This window comes from Nelumbo nucifera, chromosome 1 (genome assembly GCF_055504915.1).
Source record: "Nelumbo nucifera cultivar China Antique chromosome 1, China Antique-T2T, whole genome shotgun sequence".
Taxonomy (NCBI): Eukaryota; Viridiplantae; Streptophyta; class Magnoliopsida; order Proteales; family Nelumbonaceae; genus Nelumbo; species Nelumbo nucifera.
In genome coordinates, this window is record NC_142649.1 from 92,113,075 (window position 1) to 92,133,509 (window position 20,435).

Genomic DNA, 20,435 nt, shown 5'->3' on the forward strand with positions numbered 1-20,435 from the left:
CCACAGATCTTGGAACTATTCCGAGAAACTCGTAATAACTCGGCTATATAAAGGCGTCAACTCCTCCATGGTCCAGGTACGCGCGATTACTTGCATCCAAGCTCTCTAGCACTCAGATTCTAGCTCGCAATCACAACATAGTACTGATTTAAGCGTCGAAGCGACCTCGTCGGGTTAACCGCCCCGAGTGCTCTAATACTCTGTCTTGTAGCTTGGTCTAGCTCGCTACACAACTAAGTTCTAGATCATCCTCCAGCTAGGAGCTTCCAGATCGCGCACCATTAATTGGCATCGTCTGTGGGAACACGATCGAAAGGTCATCCCAATCTCTTTACAGTTTCAAACTCGGTCTCAATCTCAATGGCATCTTCCAGCCACAATGGTAAGGGTAACATGAACATCACAGGGGGCAAGAGCAGCAGATAGTTGCTCCCCAAGGACTCTCGGTGACAATCGGTCAGTTCACCATTCCTCTGACCATATCTGGAGTCCCATCACTGTCTGCACCCCACGTTGCCCAACAGGTGAGTGTCCCGCTCCCCCAGGTGAGCACCACATTCTCGAAGCCTTCTGTGATTCCCCCTGGGATTGGACACTCCCAGTTCAGTGACCTCGTCCAGAGTGTCCGAACGATGCAGATTCAGATGTAGTAGATTCATCAGTTCCAGCAATATTACTTTTATCAGCAGTATTAGCAGCAGTTCCCACCACTGCAACCAAACCAGCCGGCGAACAATTTGCGCCAGTCCCTGCCTCTCAAGGAGAGAACTTCGCAAGTATTGGCCCCCAATTCGAGACGTACCCCATCTTGGGGTGTTGTAGGCGATCGACGTACCCCCTACCTCTCGAAGAGAAAGCCCAAGGAGTAGACCCGGACCTAGCTAGCCCGAGAGGCACAATCGACAAATTTCTCATGTGGAGCACCGATCCGAGGTCTGAGGTGCGGGCTCCAGGAGAGACCCCTCGGTTCCTCACAGCAGCCTGCACCGAACACATGACGAAGAGGAGGCGGTGAGAAGAATCTCCGAACCAGCTCGCCCTACTATTCGAAGTAAGATCGAAGTGCCTAATAACAGGGAGGCTAGCATTACAAATGTCATTCCACCGAAGAAGCAACAGCGGCAACGTTGCAAGACTCGCCATTCATCAGTAAGAAATGATCCAGCAGCAAAGCCCAACCATCCGGCTGACTAAGGTCGGGAAAGAGAGGAGGTGAGCTCGGTGGCCATAGGAACAACGCCTGCTCTTTTGAGTCGGCCTTCTCCCCAGACACCTGAGCTTCTAGCAACCCCCATGCCGAAAGATTTCAAGGTCCCACCACTACACAAGTACGATGGGTCCTTTGATCCCAATGATCATGTGGTCGATGAGGCTTGTATGTGCGTGACTTTCTCCACCACGTTCAAAGGAGTAGCTCGGACCTGGTATAGAAACCTGGAACTGGGTTCCATCAGAAGTTGGGCGCAGTTCGCAGACATGTTCACGACCCACTTCATCACTAGTAAGAAGTGCCCGAAGTCACAGGAAAGCCTTTTGAACGTGGTGTAGAGGGAGGGAGAGTCAATCCGCAGCTATATCGAACGCTTTAATGAAACATGCCTGCAGATACCGAACCTTGACCAAGCAGTGCGTTTCACCGCAGCATGCAAAGGCATCACCCATAAAGAGTTCAAGTGGAACGTTATAGCCAACAAACCAAAAAATATCACCGAGTTTCTTTAGTTGGCAGACCAGTTTATCAACACTGAAGAGGAAATAAACTAGAAAATTGACAACCAGCTAAACAAAAAAAGGAAGGGGGAGGAAGAGGGGATGAGCAACAAGAAAAGAAAGAAAAGTAAGTCCCCAAGCGAAGAAGCAAATCCCCTTCACGAAGTTATAGGTCAAGTCAGCGTTTCAGGACCCCTCTAGTGGAGAGGAAGAACTACACCCCTTCGAACACGAAGCGAGGAGAGATCCTAATGGCAATAAAGGATTCCCCTATCGTCAGATGACCACCTAGACTTCCCAAAGACCCAACGACCAGGAACCCAAACGTCTATTGTCACTTTCATCGGGACCACAGTCACAGCACAGAAAATTGTAGAAACCTCCGTGATGAAATTGAAGGGCTGATCCGTCGTGGATACTTGAAAATGTACATTCTACACGAAGAAAAGGAACAGGGGAACCGACAAGGAGATAGAAAAAAGACGCCCCAGAGAGTAGCAGACAGAATGAACAGCCACCTCGCCCGCTACCAGAAGAGAGACCGATCCGTGGAGTGATTAATATGATCACCGGGGGATCTATTGTAGCGAGGTGCACAGTGGCGGCTGAGAGAACATCATTCCGAGAGTTAAAACACGAAGCAAAGAACTCACCCAAACGACCTCGGATTAAAGAACCAATCTACTTTACCAAGGACGACGCCCGTGGGATCCAGTATCCTCATGACGATGCCTTGGTTGTGAAGATGGTCATCAATGACTTTGAAGTAAGGCGGATATTGGTGGACTCAGGTAGTTCAGCAGATATCCTCTTCAAGGAAACCTTTGACAAGCTACAATTACAACAAAGCGACCTAACATCGGTAGATGCCCCACTAGTAGGGTTCAGCGGAAAAAAATTTAGGCCTATAGGTCGTGTCACAGTACCGGTGGAGGCGAGCACGTGGCCAAATATTGTCCGGTTCGAGCACACATTCCTGGTGGTCACTACCCCATCCCCGTACAACGCAACCATAGGTCGGCCTATTACGCATGTTTTACGTATAGTAGTGTCGAGTTACTACCTCGCAATGAAGTTCCCAATGGATTGTGGAGTGAGAGTTGTACGAGGCAACCAGCTCGAGTCTCGGAGGTGTTATATGGCTACTCTCAAAAGAAAAGCAAAGATAGCAGAGGATGTCGAACTAAAACGACCAGCAGACTATAGCGAGAAGCGAGCTACCCCGATGGAAGAGACGATCCACATACCAGTGTCCAAAATCGAACCAACCAAGACTCTTCAGTTCGGAGCACTCGTAAGTGAACCGCTTCGAAATCAACTAGTAAGTTTTCTACTTAACAATTTAGACGTTTTTGCCTGGTCTACGAAAAAAATGCCCGAAATTGACCCTAGTGTCATAACTCACAAAATCAATGTGGATCCTTTAGTTAGGCCAGTCCAACAAAGAAAATGCAACCTCGCCCCAAAACGATGGAGGGTAGTCGATGAGGAGGTCGGGAAGCTCCTCGTTGTAGACTTTATCAGGGAGGTCCATTACCCGAGCTGGGTCGCAAACCCGATGCTCGTGAAGAAAGCCAATGGCAAGTGGCGCATGTGCGTCGACTACACCGACTTGAACAGAGACTGCCCAAAGGATTGCTTCCCCCTACCCAGAATTGACCGCCTGGTAGATGCGACCTTAGGACACGAGTTGCTGAGTTTCATGGACGCCTACTCCGGCTATAATCAGATTAGGATGGACATGATTGACCAAGTCAAAACTGCCTTTGTAACCGAACTAGGGCTATACTGCTATAAAGTTATGCCCTTTGGTTTGAAAAACACTGGAGCAACCTTCCAGCGACTTGTAAATAAAATTTTTGAGCCTTTAATTGGCAATAAAGTGGAGTGTTATGTTGATGACATGGTTGTAAAGACCTAGTTCTCTGAATCTTTAATTAATGATTTAGACATTGTTTTCCAAATTTTTAAAAAATATAATATGAAATTATATCCGAATAAGTGTGTCTTCGGAATCGCTTTGGGAAAATTTTTAGTCTACATAGTCAACCGGCGTGGTATCGAAGCCAACCCAAAAAAGATATAGGCAATTATAGACATGAGTCCAGTTCAAAAAATAAAAGAAGTCCAGAGGCTGATTGGCCGGGTAGCAGCCCTAAGTTGTTTCATGTCCAAGTCAGTAGGTCGATGCCCCCCTTCTTTAAAGCCATTAAAAAAATGATACGTTCGAATGAACTGAAGAATGTCAGCTCGCGTTTGACGAGCTCAAAAGGTATCTAAGTACCGCCCCAGTTTTAACCCGACCTAAGGAAGGTGATGTTTTGAAGATGTACCTCTCCGCGAGTAATGAGGTAGTCAGATCGGTACTAATTAGGGAGGTAGACCAAGTTCAAAGGCCCATGTACTATGTAAGTAAGGTACTGTAGGACGCAAAAACCAGATACCCCAACATCGAGAAGCTGGCATACGTGCTAGTGGTAGCAACTCAAAAATTATGCCCCTACTTCCAAGCCCATACCATTGTTGTACTTATGGATAAACCTCTGAGGCACATCCTACTTAAACCCAAGGTGTTTGGGAGGTTGACAAAGTGGTCCATCGAGCTCAGCGAATATGACCTCCAATTCGAGCCACGACCAGCGATCAAAGCCCAAGTCTTGGTAGACTTCGTAGCAGAATGCACGTTCAGCGCTCCTACCCCTGAACTGACTGAGCCCGCTCGCACGTCAGAGGCATCAACCAGTGCGGCACCGGTCCCGATCGTAGCAGTACTAACATAGGACGAGGAGCCCTGCATCCTCCATGTCAATGGCTCCTTTAACCATCAAGGAAGCGGAGCAGGACTGATACTGTACGGCCCGAGCGAGGTGAAGCTGGATTATACTCTCCGAATTGGATTCGAGGCATCAAATAACGAGGCAGAGTATGAGGCGCTAATTGCTAGGCTCAACTTAGCAAAGGAGATGGAAACGAAACACTTCATCGTCTGTAGTGACTCTCAACTAGTAGTTAACCAAGTCAATGGCGACTATGAAGCTCGTGACTTGACCATGGCAGCCTACTTAACCAGGATTAGAGAGATCCTACCGAGCTTTCATTCTTGCTTTATCAAACAAATCCCAAGGTTCGAGAATGCTGAGGCTGATGCCCTGTCACAACTCGTAAGTATGAGCGACAACACTATGTGGACTGTGTACATAGAGGACCTACCTCGGCCCAACATTCTCAGGGGGGTAGAAGAGGCCCCTCCCGTGTTGCAAGTGGAACTGAGCTGGATTAACCCGCTCATTGATTATCTGCTCCATGGAACCCTACCTGTAGAACGCAATGCAACTCAGAGGGTAGAGCGGCAATCGGCCAAGTACGTCCTCATAGACGGATGACTGTATAGGAAATCATTCACCCTCCCCTACTTACGTTGCCTATGACCCACAGAAGTTGAGCTTGTATTTTGTGAAATCCATGAAGGTCTATGCGGAGGACACCTGGGGTTAGGGCCCTTGCCCAAAAGGCATTAAGGCAGGGTTACTATTGGCCTACAATGAAAGCAGACACACTCAAACTCGTCAAGAAATGTGACATATGTCAGAGGCATGCCAACATCCTCCATCAACCTACTAACGACTTAAAGTATCTTACTAGCCCGTGGCCCTTCACGTAGTGGGGAATCGAAATCCTCGGTTCATTTCTGCCGGCAATCGGACAGAGGAAGTTCTTAGTTGTGGCGGTAGACTATTTCACTAAGTGAGTGGAAGCCGAACTGCTAGTAAGCATTACAGCTCAAAACGTGCAAATTTTCTTTTGGAAAAACACCGTATGTCATTTTGGACTCCCCAAAATCTTGATTTTTGATAATGGGAAGCAATTTGAAGATATTAAATTCTAGAACTAGTGCATTGAGATGGGGTTCAGCAGAACTTCAACTCAGTAGCACATCCACAAGCAAACGGGCAAGCCGAAGTAACGAATAGAGCCATCCTTCGTAGGCTAAAGGCTCATCTTGCACGAGCTAAAGGATTGTGGGTGGACGAGCTACCTAGTGTTCTTTGGGCCTACCAGACTACCATCAAGACAGCGATGGATGAAACCCCCTTTAACCACACATATGGTACAGAAGCGGTGATCCCGACAGAAATCGAAGTGCCCACACTGCGACTTGAGGCTTATGATGAGGAAACAAATAATGACGAGCTCCATACCAACCTGGACCTTGTAGAAGAGGTATGGGACTTGGCCTACATCCGGACTGCAGCATACCAATAGAAAGTAGCTCGGTACTATAACACTCGGGTCAAGAAGTGGTAGTTTCGTGTTGACGATCTAGTCCTACGGAAAGTTATGGTACCTAAGCCCGGTGTGGGTAAGCTCAGGCCGAACTGGGAAGGTCTGTACTGTATAAGATGGGTGTACGGGGAAGGCACGTATGAGCTCGAGACTTTGGAAGGGAAGCTAGTACCTCGAGCATGGAACATCGACAACTTAAAAAGATACTATGTATGAATCCACAACTCTAAGTATAAGTCACTCATGAAATCATCAAACTGGTCAAATAGACGACGAGCTAAAGAGAGGACCATAAGTCACACCCAGAAGCCTAAGGGCTATGGTGCCGAGCTAATAACAGACCTCGGCACGATAAAAGTCCTAGTCGCCTCTTCAGCACAAGTAGCTTAAAACCCAGTCGCTTTGGCATGGGCAAAGCAAAGTGACCCAGGCACAGACAGGTCGGGTATGTACCCTACAGTGTCTGTTCGCCCTGGCATACAATGGCGATTAGATTATTCCTACTAGTGTCGAGCTCGCTAGCTCAGGAGTAATCTATACTTAGAAAAAGGTTCACTCCTATTTGGTTTAGCTCGCCAAGTCGGGAGTAATCTACACTTAGAAAAATTTGCACACAAAGATTGCAAAACACTTGTATTTCATTGATAAAGAACTTCAAGTTCAAAAAAAAAGAGAAAGATTATAATTGACCGAGCTCGGGGGCTCAGAACATTGAGCATTACAAAAGGAGGGGGGTCCAAGAAAAGAGGCTTCAATCTGTTCGGGGCTCTTCATCCTTATTAGAGACTTTAGTAGGAGGATCTGTCTCCATACAGTCCTCGCCAGCACCGGTCTCCTCTTCCTCGTCATCAAGCAGGTTGTCATCACTCTCCGCTTCGGAGTCCGAATCTTTGGCAGCTTTGATGGCCATCTCCTTGGTGATATTCGACGTGCTTATAGCGCTGAGGTCGAGGTGGGGAAATTCACGCCGGGTCAACCACTTGCTGAGTTTGAACCCCTTGTGGTAACCCGCTATCCCTGCCTCGACCAGCCTTTCCCAAAGCTCCACTAAGGACTTGTACTCCTCAATTTCCTTAACCTTGGCCTCCTCCATCGCCTGAAGCAGTAGTTCAATTCGTTCCTTCACGTGGGCCTTGAGATTCTCAACCTCCCTCTTTAATGCCGTTTCACGCTCTTCGAGTTCCTTCTTCTCTAACATCAGTAGAGTTAGCAGTTCCTTCTTAACTCGTGCATCGTTCTTCAGTTGGTTGATTTCGTTGCGAGATAAGTTCAGTTCGGCATGGGCATTTCGGGAAGACTCCTCGGCTTCGAGAGCTCGCTTTAGGTTCACCTCAGACTGATAAGCCAAGGCATGGATGGAGGAGCTCACCTGCCAAGAGGAGAAAACGAGTATTAGTATACAAAAAACCTAAGTACAAGACAATTTGAAAGACAAGTTCAAGAACATACCACCATACAGTGTGTGGCCGCTCGGGCCCCGAGCTGAGCAACTAGCAAGTCGGCCCAACGAGCGATCTCCTCAGTGAACACCGCATCCTTGCTCTTGAGAAGGCCAAACTTCAGAGTCAAAATGCTCCGAACTGGAGCGTCACTGCCCAAAGAAGTGGCGGCTGCTGGGACGGGTTCTGAAGACGTAGCCTCCTCGGGCATGCGGGGTGGGGTGGCCTTGCCCGAGTCCTCCTTGACCAGATCGATTACGGGAGGCTGCTCGGCAATTAGTGGGTGCTCAGGCTCAGGAATGACAACCTCAGTTGTGGTTGCTTCAGTCTTGACGCGGGCCTTTTTGGAGGTTCTCTTCTTTTTCTTCCCCTTCTTCATGCTCCTGAAGAGCTCATCGGTATGGATGTCGTCCATGGCAACTGCGATAAAAAAGAGATAAGTCAGATACAGTACCAAAGTAAAACGAATAGAAAAAGTACAACAAATAGTGACCTACCAAGAAGACTTAGGTCGACCTGCACGAACTTCTCCTCGGTCACGAAGTTTTCGAACTTCAGGCCGAACCCTACCCAAGATCAAACCTCCTCCCTTGTCTTCAGGTCCAGTCTAATGCCGAGGTCTTGGACAACTGCCCTCTAGTGAGTCGGGAAGGGCCACCCCTCGGTGTTGCGGACCATGAAGTAACACCTCTTCCAGGCCGGGACCTTATTAGGAAGTTCGTGCATTAGTTTGTATCCGGGACGAGGGTGACAAGTAGTAAGTTCGCCTGTGCTCGGGCAGAACGCAGGATGAGTTTTTCTTAATGGAAAGGATCAAAGAGAAGACGTCAAGGTCAAGGGGACAGTTGTAATCATAGAAAAGAGAAATGGTCCCTACGATATTATGGATAGAGTTCGGGTGTAGCTGGTCTATAGTAATGTTAAAGAATTTAACGATCTCGATTATAAGAGGGTGAAGTGGAAGACGCAGACTGGTTATGAGCTGCTCCTCGAAGATCACGATCTCGTTATGATCATGATCCCAAGGAAAGTTGCCTAATGGGATGCTATATACAAGGTCGTTAGGGAGTTTGTACCGGGCTACTAAGGCTAGGAGCCTGTTTGCTGTCATTATCAATGGGCCGAAGTTGTCTGGCAGCCAACCTCGGTGTGAGGTGGAAGTTGATTTACCAAAGGCCTCTCGCTCTCGCCGAGGTAAGTTCACTTCGAGCGGACTGAGGACAGCGTCCTGTCTTGAAGTGACCACTTCAGTAGGACAAGGATCCACAGTTTGAGCCGAGGTACCCACCTCGGCCCCAGTGAACTTGCCGCTCCCGTCTAAAAGACTATCTAAGCTAAGGCTAGACATATTAAAGGAAAGAACAATGGAATCAAAAGGAAAAAGCAAAGAAAGGTGGACTCACCAAAAGGAAGACCGAAGAAAAGGAGACGACCTCAAACTCATAAAAGGATGATACCGAACTGGAAGACTTGAGCGCGACCTCAAAGATTGTGGATTTGCGGATTTGTGGCAAAGAAAATGGGCCCTTTGGCCCCTATTTATAGCCAGTATATCCAGGAATCGACGGTCAAGATCAACATGATCCAATGGCTCCTAGGGAAATCGGTTGCATGCCTTCGAGGTTAAAATCGATTTAGCGCATGTTTTGATGTCCACGGAGTCTATAAACAGCTTGATGTCCGCGCGTACTGGGTACACAATCTGGGTTACATCCTGGTTGAACGGGTCTGACCAGCGGCTCCCCCTCCACATCACCTAGATTTCGTGCCAAATCCACCTAAGCTCGTCGTGAACTCCCCACGGTGGGTTAGGACCCCGACCATGAGGAGTGGGGGAAAATTGATGAGGAGTAATTTGGCATGACCTGGTAAATAAAAGTCGCGTGGACGCGATCTGCACGTAGGATGACAACTCATCAAGGGGAGCCTAGTTAGCACTATGCGGAGCTCGGCGTAAAGTCACTTCAGCAACAGCTCACATCGGTGTAATGCCACCTCGGTTGCTAATTGAGTTTGGGACCCAGGAACCAAAGTGACACGTAATAAATCCCAGTAGCTTCCTAATAGACTTCGGATATTGCGGGATCATACCGCATAACGACAAGCCTTATCTTCTCCCCGTCCTCGGGCGGCGATAATGAAGTTCATTGACTGATATGTTACTCCTTGACTAAAGAGGGAACGGATCTCGCCCATTCAGGCCCCAAATCTCGGAACTATTATGAGAAACCCGCAATAACTCGGGTATATAAAGGCGTTAACCCCTCCATGGTCCAAGTACGCACGATTACTTGCATCCAAGCTCTCTAGCACTCAGATTCTAGCTCACATCACAACATAGTACTGACTTAAACATCAGAGCGACCTCGTCGGGTTAGCCACCCCGGGTGCTCTAATACTCTATCTTGCAATTTGGTCAAACTCGCTACACGACTAAGGTCCAGATCATCCTCTAGCTTGGAGCTTCCAGATCGCGCACCATCAGCTAGCATTATCAAAACTGATATAAAAAAGTTTATTATCAATTCCATAAGCATGTAAAAGTATTTAAATACTTTCAACAATAGCTGGGCCAGTATGTGGCCATTCAAGCCTACTAAAACTTAAAATTCTTTTTTTTTTCTTGTAAAAGCCAGTTTTCATTAATAAAATGTATGATAACACAAATATAACTTATTTAGAGGTCCAGATATCAAAAGTAATTGCAACTATAGAATTAAGATTTGATAAAATATAAATTAAATTTTGTTTATATGAATAAAACATTTTCAAAGCATCCGCTTTAATTGTATTTTTAGAATCTTTTTAAATTGAGGATTTATAGAATTGCATAATTTTTTTTTCAAGTTTACTATCCTCAACTAATAAAATGGTTGTTTAGTATGCATAATATATTTTGCCAACTCTGGCCTCATTTTTTATTATGAATATTTAAAAGTACCAAAACCCCCTCCCAATTTGTGTTTGTGATTTTTCTTTTTCTTCTTCTTCTTCATGTTTCTCATGGGTGAGCAAATGTTTGCCCAAGCGACTAGTACCACCTTTGCTACAATAGCTAAAGTCACTTCTGCATTTTTGGCAAATATTCCTTTTTCCCTTCCCCTCAACTAGACCTGTTCATGGGCTAGGCTGGGTTAGGTTCGGGCTGGGCTTTGCCTCTTTATAAACAGAAAATTACTAGGCACGAGCCCAAGCCCGGCCTGGCCATCGGGTCTAGATCTTGAGCCCAGGCCCAAGCCCAAGGCCGAGCCCTATATAAAGCTTGAAGCCCGACTTTGATGGGTATTTTATAACATATTAATTATTATTATTAATAACATATTATATATTATATAATATTTTATACACTTAATATATGTAATACTTTTTTTGCTTTTAATTTTATTATTATATAATATATATTATCTATTATTAACATATATATTATATTTTTGTTATATATTTAATATTATCAAGCTAGGCTCAGGCTTATTTGGGAAAGCTTGAGCATGCAGGCTTAAAATTTTGTCAAAGCTTGATTTAGGACAGAGTGGACCGGGCCAGCCCGTTGAGCTACCCGGCCCATGAACAGATCTACCCTCAACCTCCTCTATTTTAAATAATTTCCAAACCAGGCTAGTCAATTTAGTTCCCTTCAATTCTTTTTCCTACCCCAACAATAATAGTAGGGGTGGGAACTCCGACAATTTCGGTAGCATCCATATCAATGCTAATGCTATCATGTTGCGACTAAACATCATCAACATTGAACATGCTATGGAACTGGTTTCGAAAGGAGTCGATCATTCTTTTAATTGTAAAAAAATAAAAATTAATTTAATTATACTCACTCAGATTGTCAGTTCATAATCTTTACTTGATTTTAATGGTCGAAGCTTCCAAGCCTCCTGAATTGTTAACTTGATATACTTAAGCAAGCCTTCTTGTTGAACTTGAAAAAAGTCGAGACTTTAGAATTGGAGAGTAGAGAGAGTGTATGAGAGTATGAGAGAGTAGAGAGAGTATTAATAACATATTTTTTATTATATAATATTTTATACATTTAATATATGTAATACTTTTTTTGCTTTTAATTTTATTATTATATAATATATATTATGTATTATTAACATATATATTATATTTTTGTTATATATTTAATATAATCAAGCTAGGCTCAGTCTTATTTGGGAAAGCTTGAGAATGGAGGCTTAAAATTTTGTCAAAGCCTGATTTAGGACAGAGTGGACTGGGCCAGCCCGTTGAGCTACCCGACCCATGAACAGATCTACCCTCAACCTCTATTTAAATAATTTCCAAACCAGGCTAGTCAATTTAGTTCCCTTCAATTCTTTTTCCTACCCCAACAACAGTACTAGGGGTGGGAACTCCGACAATTTCAGTAGCATCCATATCAATGCTAATGCTATCATATCGCGACTAAACATCATCAACATTGAACATGCTATGGAACTGGTTTCGAAAGGATCATTCTTTTAATTGTAAAAAAATAAAAATTAGTTTAATTATACTCACTCAGATTGTTAGTTCATAATCTCTACTTGATTTTAATGTCCGAAGCTTCCAAGCCTCCTGAATTGTTAACTTGATATACTTAAGCAAGTCTTCTTGTTGAAACTTGAAAAAAGTCGAGACTTTAGAATTGGAGAGTAGAGAGAGTATTAAGAGTATGAGAGTGTATGAGAGCCTGAGAGAGTATGGGAAGAGAATTGTTGAATTGGTGTGATGAGAATGGTGGAGAATAGGGATATTTATACGAATTGAAAATAATTCAATTGCCCAAAATACTCTAAAAACTAGTCATTTTTTAGTTGTTGGAAGGGGTATTTTGGTAATTATAAAGTCATTTATCACTTTACCCAAAATGCCCCCCAAACTAGTTATTATATAGTTGTTGGGGGACATTTTTGTCATTTTTTTCTCCCATTCAAAGCTAAAATACACAAATACCCCCTATATAGTTGTTTATAGCAAATAAGGGGTAATTCTATAAAAAAACCCCCCAAAAAGTTGAAACTAGCTATTGGGGGGGTGGGTCCCAATAGTTAGTTCCTTGGGCGGGCTGCGCTTGGCTCACTACGGGCCCATAGGTCATGCCATGCTGCATGCTAGGTCATGCCAATCCATGGACCTGAAACCCTTGGCCCAACGTGCCCACATGATCATATTATGCCTGGCACTAGAGGTGTAAATCGGGTCGGGCTGCACGATTTTGGACCAGCCCGGCCCGGCACGAAGGCTAATGGGCCGTGCTAGGCCCGGCATGGAGATCCATGCCGTGCTGGGCCGGGGGTTCGAGGCCCTTGGGCTGGCACGACAGCACGTGCTGTGCCGCCCGCATCCCACGTGCCAGCATGGCACGGCTCGCTAGGCCCATAACAGGCCGCGCTCGGCCCGCCTGGGAATATAGTCGTTGGGAGTCTTGGGACTTGGGACTTAGGCGGGTTTGGGCTATAAATAGCTATAAATAGCCATATTAGGGGGGTATTTGTGTGTTTTGCTTATGGGGGTTGAAAAAATGACATAAATGCCCCCCCAAGAGCTATATAACAACTAGTTTAGGGGGCATTTTGGGTAAAGTTATAAGTAACTTTACAATAACCAAAATACCCCTCCTAACAACTAAATAACATATAGTTTTTTGGGTATTTTGGGCAATTGAATTCTGTTCAATTCCTATAAATAGCCCTATCCCCCACCATTCTCAACATACCAATTCAACAATTCTCCTATTAAGTTATTCTCTTAATCTCTTTAGTCTTTCCTGTCTCGGTCTCTTTTAGTCTCTCATACATTCTCTACCATCTGAGTGAACTCTAATAGTCTCAGTCTAATTGGCTGATTGTTTGATTCTCCAAGTTGTGATTCTAAACTGGCAATCCGAGATTCCGGGGTAAGTCCAATTAAATTAATTTTATATTTTTTAGAATTTGAAAAAAAAATGGTCAACTCTTCCCAAAACCCCAAGTTTAATAGCCTGATTTGGAGAATATTTAAAATAGAGGATGTTGAGGGGAAGGGGAAAAGAGCAGTTTGCCAAAAATGTAGAAAAGACTTTAGCTATTGTAGCAAGGGTGGTACTAGCCATTTGACCAGACATTTTCTCACACATGAGAAGGAAGAAGAAATAACCCACAATTTGAATGAATTTTTGAAATAATGGAAAATAAATTTTAAAAATATTAAGAAAAGTTAGAGTCTCGGAGAACATTTCTCGCTGCCAATCCCGCCATGGCATGTGATCCGTGATCTACTAACCCCTTCGGTGTCTACAGGCTATAGTTCCATTAGAGTCTTGTTTAGTTGTTTTAGTGCAGGACCTGTAGGTACCACACTATGATACTACCACTGTACCAACCTACCAGGGTTGGCTAGATGCAATTATGAATCATGATGCAAAATATAGATTACAACTTTACAATTACAAGACAAAGGAGGGCATGATACTACAGAGTACTATAGTACTATATACACTGGATATTTGGTTTTTCACCTGAAGGAGATGATGAAAGTGTGTGTGAATGCTTTCATCATAATGTACATGTAAATTTTAACAAATAACCTACAATTTTTTATTTTGTCAAATTATTATAAATTTTGTTTTAATTTTATTTAATTTATTTGCTATTAATGTAATTTTGTATTTTCAATTTGTAACTACATAGTCTATATAGTCTATAATTCTATATTGTATTTTTTATATTTTATTAATTTATTCCATTTTCATATTTCATTCAGCCAACTATCCAAGTATGAAGTTTATGAAGTATCCAACCATTGTATATTTCATAATTTCAATATTTGTATAATTGTATGCTTTGTAATTTGTATCATTATTAATTCAAATTTATATGAAATAAAATTTTTAAATTCCTATTTGAATTGTTTTATACTTTTATTTATTTATTCTTTGGGTTATTGGGTAATCATAAATTTGTTATTAATTTATTATTCGTTTCATGTCCTGATTCCTGAATCCTGATCCAATGATCATGAATCCCTGATAAGGCTGATATGACATTTGATTTGACAATAATCCATTTAGTGAGTCTATCCCGGTTCGGCCCAGGCCCAAGGCTCGCCCTGTGGCCCAGCTTGGCATGGCCTGTAGCCCAGTCGGCCTAGGCCCAAGCGGGCCTGGGCCGTGGGCTGTGCCGAGCCAACCCCCAAAATTTCCACAAGAGAGGATGGCACGGCTCGTGGCGACCTGTGGGCCAATACGGCACGGTCCACCTTTAGGGCGGGCCACCCACGAGGCCCGGTACGACCCACTTTACACCTCTACCTGACACAACTCGTATATCATCATGCCAGGCTGATCCAAAATTGTATTAGTCCACTGGCGGCATGACCCAATTTACACCTTGGCCTCTCGCAATAAATACCCGATAAGAATACTCAGCATACCAGTCGTATGTTATGGGTCCACAAAATTTAGACTTAGGCATAATTGGTCCAACTCGAGTACGTATGTTTTGTTTTTTGACATATTCTAAAGGGCTACACAACCTGGGTAGCCCATCCTCCAACCATGTTCCGACATATACCCAGTTTTGGATGCCTTCATGTAAATAAAAGATGGGTGATGTTTGGCACCATTTCCGATCTTACAAAAATTAATTGCTGCCATATCAAATTCACATCAGCATGAATTTGTGGTTTGGTTGGCCAATTTCAGCAATTTTTGAGAAATCGGCCCAAAATCGATTCTTGAAATCAGGCTTGAACGAGGAATTGCCAATTTTGGTGATTCCCCAATTTAATGTCGGTTTTCTTTTTTTAAAGGATGACATGGCATCCGACATAAGAGATAAGTATACATAAGAAAGAATGGTAGGTGAAAAATCAATGATTTCAAAAGTCAGTGATTTCTGAAAAATCGTTGAGGAGGAATTGGCAATGGTTTCACACACCACCCAAATTATCAATTTCCTTTTTTGGAAAAATCTATGATAGACATTACACATTTGACCAATCAAAACCCACCCCTATGAATTTTGACGAAAACCCACCTGAATGGCTACAATATTTATAATGCTAGTATCATGCCATTGTGGCATCATAGTCAAACACATTTTTTAACCCGAAACTTTACTCCAAAGTGGAGGGGTGCCACTTTAAAATTTTGTTAATCATTATCAAAAAGAAAGAGATAATTAGGGGGGGGGGGGGATGAACTCATCTTTCCCCATGCCCAAACTACAAGACACTCTCCTTGAATCTCTCAACCCAACCCAAATACAACCAAATTTCTCTAAGTTGGTATTAAGTTTGTCAAAGAATATCCCTCTCAGACCATAGTAGATTATGTTTAAAATCATGAAAATTCCTCTAGAATTTATGGGCTGATTCCTACTTAGGTGCCTCTATCATTAATGGTGGTGTGTCTAAGAGACTATTTAAGGATATTGAGGGGAAAATTAATCATAAGTTTGGGGTTAAAAAAACGAAAAACTCTCTCTTATGGGTAGAGTCACCCTTCTGAACTTGTCTAATAGTATGATGCTTTAATTTGTTATGAGGTCCTTCAGAATCCCGGTGATGTTAATAAATCCTAAAGAAATTTCATATGGTCAAGTAAAAATGATAAAAACCCTATGCACTTGATGAGTTTTAGTAAAGTTTGTGTGCCTAAAAGATGGGGTGGTTTGGGCTTAAAAAATATGTATTGGGTGAATGATGTGAATCTTACCAAACATGTGTGGAAAATTTTAAATGATATAAATAATTTGTGAGTTTAAGCTGCCTCAAATAAATGCTTAAAAAAAGGATAATTTTTGAAATGTAAAAGCAAAAAAGGCATTTATTGGGATTAGAGAGGGATTTTCAATGCTAAGCATTAATCGTGGTATTGGGTGGATTGCTGGAGATGATAAACCCATTAATTTTTGGAAGGATAATTGGGTGGATGCCTCATCGATCGCTAAGATGATAAATTGTGATCTATCTATAGTTGAGGATTTTAGAGTAGACATGTTCATGAGATGGGCTGGACTGGACCTTGCCTTTTTATAAACAGAAAATAACTAGCTTTGAGCCTAAGCCCGACCCTATAAAGCTCAAAATCTGGCCCAAGCCCGAAACCCAATTTTGATAAGCCCAATTTAGAATGGGTTGGGCCAGGCCAGCTCATGGGCTATTTGACCCATGAACAGGTCTATTTTAGAGTGAGTGAAGTGAATGATCATGATAATATGGTTTGGAGGGAAGATCAAATTCATAGCATTGTTCCTAATATGGTGTGGAATAAAATCAAATCCACCTTCCTCCATTCGTGTTCTATAGGAGACAAAATGATTTGGAGGTTTGATCCTTAGGCTGAGTTTGGAAGGAGTACAGATGCAAATATATAAAGTGTAAAACATTATATTTTGTATTATTTTGTATGTATTTACACTATATATTTGCATTTGTACTCTTTCCAAACTAGGGCTCAGTTTGGGAGGAGTACAAGTACAAATATATACAGTGCAAATACATACAAAATAATACAAAATACATAATTTTGCACTCTACATATTTGCATTTATACTCCTTCCAAACTGAACTTAAGGGTAATTTCACTATTAAGTTCATCTATAATAAGGCTTATGTGATTGTTAGAGGGCCGGTTGAACTTAACTTGGTTCTTAGTAGAGTTTGGGGGCTTAATGTTCCTAAAAATAAATTAAAACTTTTATATTCATACTTCTTCGTTATAAGCTCCCTACTAGAGCTTTTCTCCTATGGAGAGGGATGGATATTAATGGGGCTTTGTAGCTTTGTGGCAAATTGGAGGATGTCGATCATGTGTTCAAAAATTGTGACATTGCTAAGCATGTGTGGTCGATCATCAACCCCTAATGTTATTGGCCTGAGAGATAACATATTTTTTAGATTGGTGGGAAATTTTAGACAAAATGATGGCCCAAGTTTCTTGAAAATGTAATATGATTTAGAAGAATAGAAATGATACGTTTAATCTATTTGTCGAGGTTAATAATTGTTTTGATTCTCATTCTAATTATACTATGTATAAGTGTTTGGAAATCTATAACACTGTTTTTAAATCCGGACCGGACTGGATGGTCAGACCGAAAAAATCGGGAATCGGTCACTTGATTGATTCTGTTTTCTTTCAAAATCGTTTTTTTCTCTAAAATCGTTAATTTTGGTTAACAAACCGCTGAATCGGCCAGTTAATCGTTCAAACTGGTAACCAAACCACTGACCAATTCGATCATCAGTTCATTTTTAAAAACTATGATCTATAAGGTGGAAATGCCAACAAGAATGGGATATCAAAATTAACTTTGATGCTTCTAGAATGATGATGAGACTTGCTCGATTATTTACATTGCTAGAAATCACTTTTGGGAATTGCTTGATGCAAAATCCTATTTTATTGAAGGTGATTTGCTCCTGATGATATCAATGCTAATCGAGTCTAATCAAGTCTATGGACATTGAAGACCATTGTGGATGAATGTTGGAGGATAATCGAGTCTATAGAGATGGGTGTGGCATTACTACCATTCATTTAGAGAAGTAAATCAAGTTGCGGACTAATTAGCATGTGAAGCTCCGTTCCATAGGTGGGATCGATCCCCTCGTTCTTCTTAATGATTTAGTTTTCATTTGTTTGTGTGATAGTGGGGTGAAGCTACTCCAATCTGATGTAGCTCCTCCTATTATGACCAAATGTATATAATCTTCACGCATTAGCCTCTTTGGGCTGGTATGGAAACTGCAGTATCGAGGAACCAAATGTTTCTTCAATACCCATGTTAGCTAGCAAACCGGTCGATACAAAGATTGTCGTCCTCTCTCAGCGTACCAGTGAAAGTAAAGTCTTCATATTTGAGATGATTGCCTTGATTTCCTTCGATGTGTAGAAAACTAACCAAGGGTAATTTGTCGATTTCATTAGGTTGTGTTTGGAAATGATGCAAATAAGTGTGAATACAAATATATAAAGTGTAAAATAGTCTATATAAATTGTAAAGTTGGGTTAGGTGGTGTTTGATAAATCTGAAATTTTAGATCTGAAAAGTTAAAAAGATATTTTTTTATCTGAAATCTGAAAAGAAGTATATGTGCTTTTCTACTTTTTAGAGGCTCTGAATTCATAAATTTGTTTGTGCTGGATCAATCCTTTATCATCTGAAATTTATTGATTTTACTATTTTACCCCTAGAATATACTATTTGGAAATGTTGAGTTCAATTTGCATTATCTCATAAAAATTAATTTTCAACCTTAAAATAATACTGAAACAATACAAATAAAAAATTAATAATTAATAAATGAAACGATTAAAATTTAAAATATAATAATTACTAATTAATAATTTACACAAATAAAAATTAAAATAATTTTTAAAAATTAATGAAATAACTAAAAATTACTAGTTAATAGAAATAATTAATAATTAATAGATAATACAAATAAAATTAATAAAAAATAATTGATGTTTAATAAAAATATTAAAAAATTAATACAAATAATTTATAATTAATAATAATTAATAAAAATAATTAATCACCGAACCGCTGTTGTTGCAAGTTGCAGCAACGGTGGTGGTGAAGGGAAGACAGGGGAGAGAGAGAGAGAGAGAGAGAGAGAGAAGAACTGCCGTTGCAAGTTGCAGCGACGGTGGTGGAAAGGCAGGGAGAGAAAGAGAGTCGCCATTGCAAGTTGCAACGGCAATGGCAAAAAGACAAGGAGAGAGAGTCATCATTGCAAGTTGCAGCAGTGGTGGCAAGAAGATAGGAGAGAGCGTGCACGCGCGAGCGAGTGAGCGAGAGAGAGAGAGAGAGAGAGAGAGAGAGAGAGTTGTATGAAGACGAGAGAGAGAGATGTCAAATAGGGAGGGATATTTTTGACTTTAGGTCTCGTATGAAACATGTCTAAGTGCGCTAAGTGACGGGCCTGAGTCTAAAAGTTTTAGATCTGAAAAAACTTTTAGACCTTATTTCAGACGCAACACCAAACAAATGTGGCGTTTGAAAAACAACATTTTCAGATTCAAACGTCTAAAAAGTGCAATCAAATGCCACTTTAGTTTTGCAATGACAACTTTACCTTCTTACAAAACAGACTTTTGGCTGTAATGGATCCAAACACAAATTCCAATAATGCATATGCCTTTTTTATCAAAAGCCCACTTGAATGCAAATTTACTTCTTTTTTATTGATGTATCTTATTATCAATGTAAATATACATTGGAAAATGTGTTTTCTATCATTTGTCAATACATAAATATAATATTGCCAAACACAAGCAAAAGTGAATTAGAGGACAAATTTACCCTGAATTGGATTTATACTCTATTTACATCGTTTCCAAATGCAACATTTATAATCTTCATTGTCACCCTCCACTTCAAGGAAGAATTTCACCAGAGATGCAAATTATACAAATTTGTATGTTTCTACATATCCAACTGCTTCCCATAATTTGGTGGATTCAGGTCTGAACTACCTATATCATGCATAGGCCCCAATCCAAGGCCAAAACCGATGTATTATGTGGTTCATATAAATGAATTGGGCTTGGATTGGGCGCATCCACTGCACAGTCATCAAGGCAGTGCAAACTCAGGCCATACTTTTCATTCCTATGCTGAGCTGCAGCTTGAAAATCTTAGTTGAGTAGATGTTAAAGCTTAAGTTGATTGTTTTCAAAAATCTGCAATAGACTTATCCGTACTTCTCCTGTTTTTATACTTCCGTTATCCACCCAACACTATTGAGTTAAGATCCCACTTACCACAGGTGATCCAATAACCTAACTGCCGATCGGCCCATTCTATGAGCTTCACACACTGTGGGCTTTGAATTTTTACGCACTTCTCAACCCAACATTGACCCACTTATCCATTTCAACAGATCTATTAGGCATCAGTGTGTCTGTGCTAGCTCTTCTGTTTATTGTCCAAAACACGAAGAATTAGAAAAGCTATGTGTCTAATATGTTTGATAATGGCTAAATTTGTTGAATTGGGATGTCAATGGATTGGC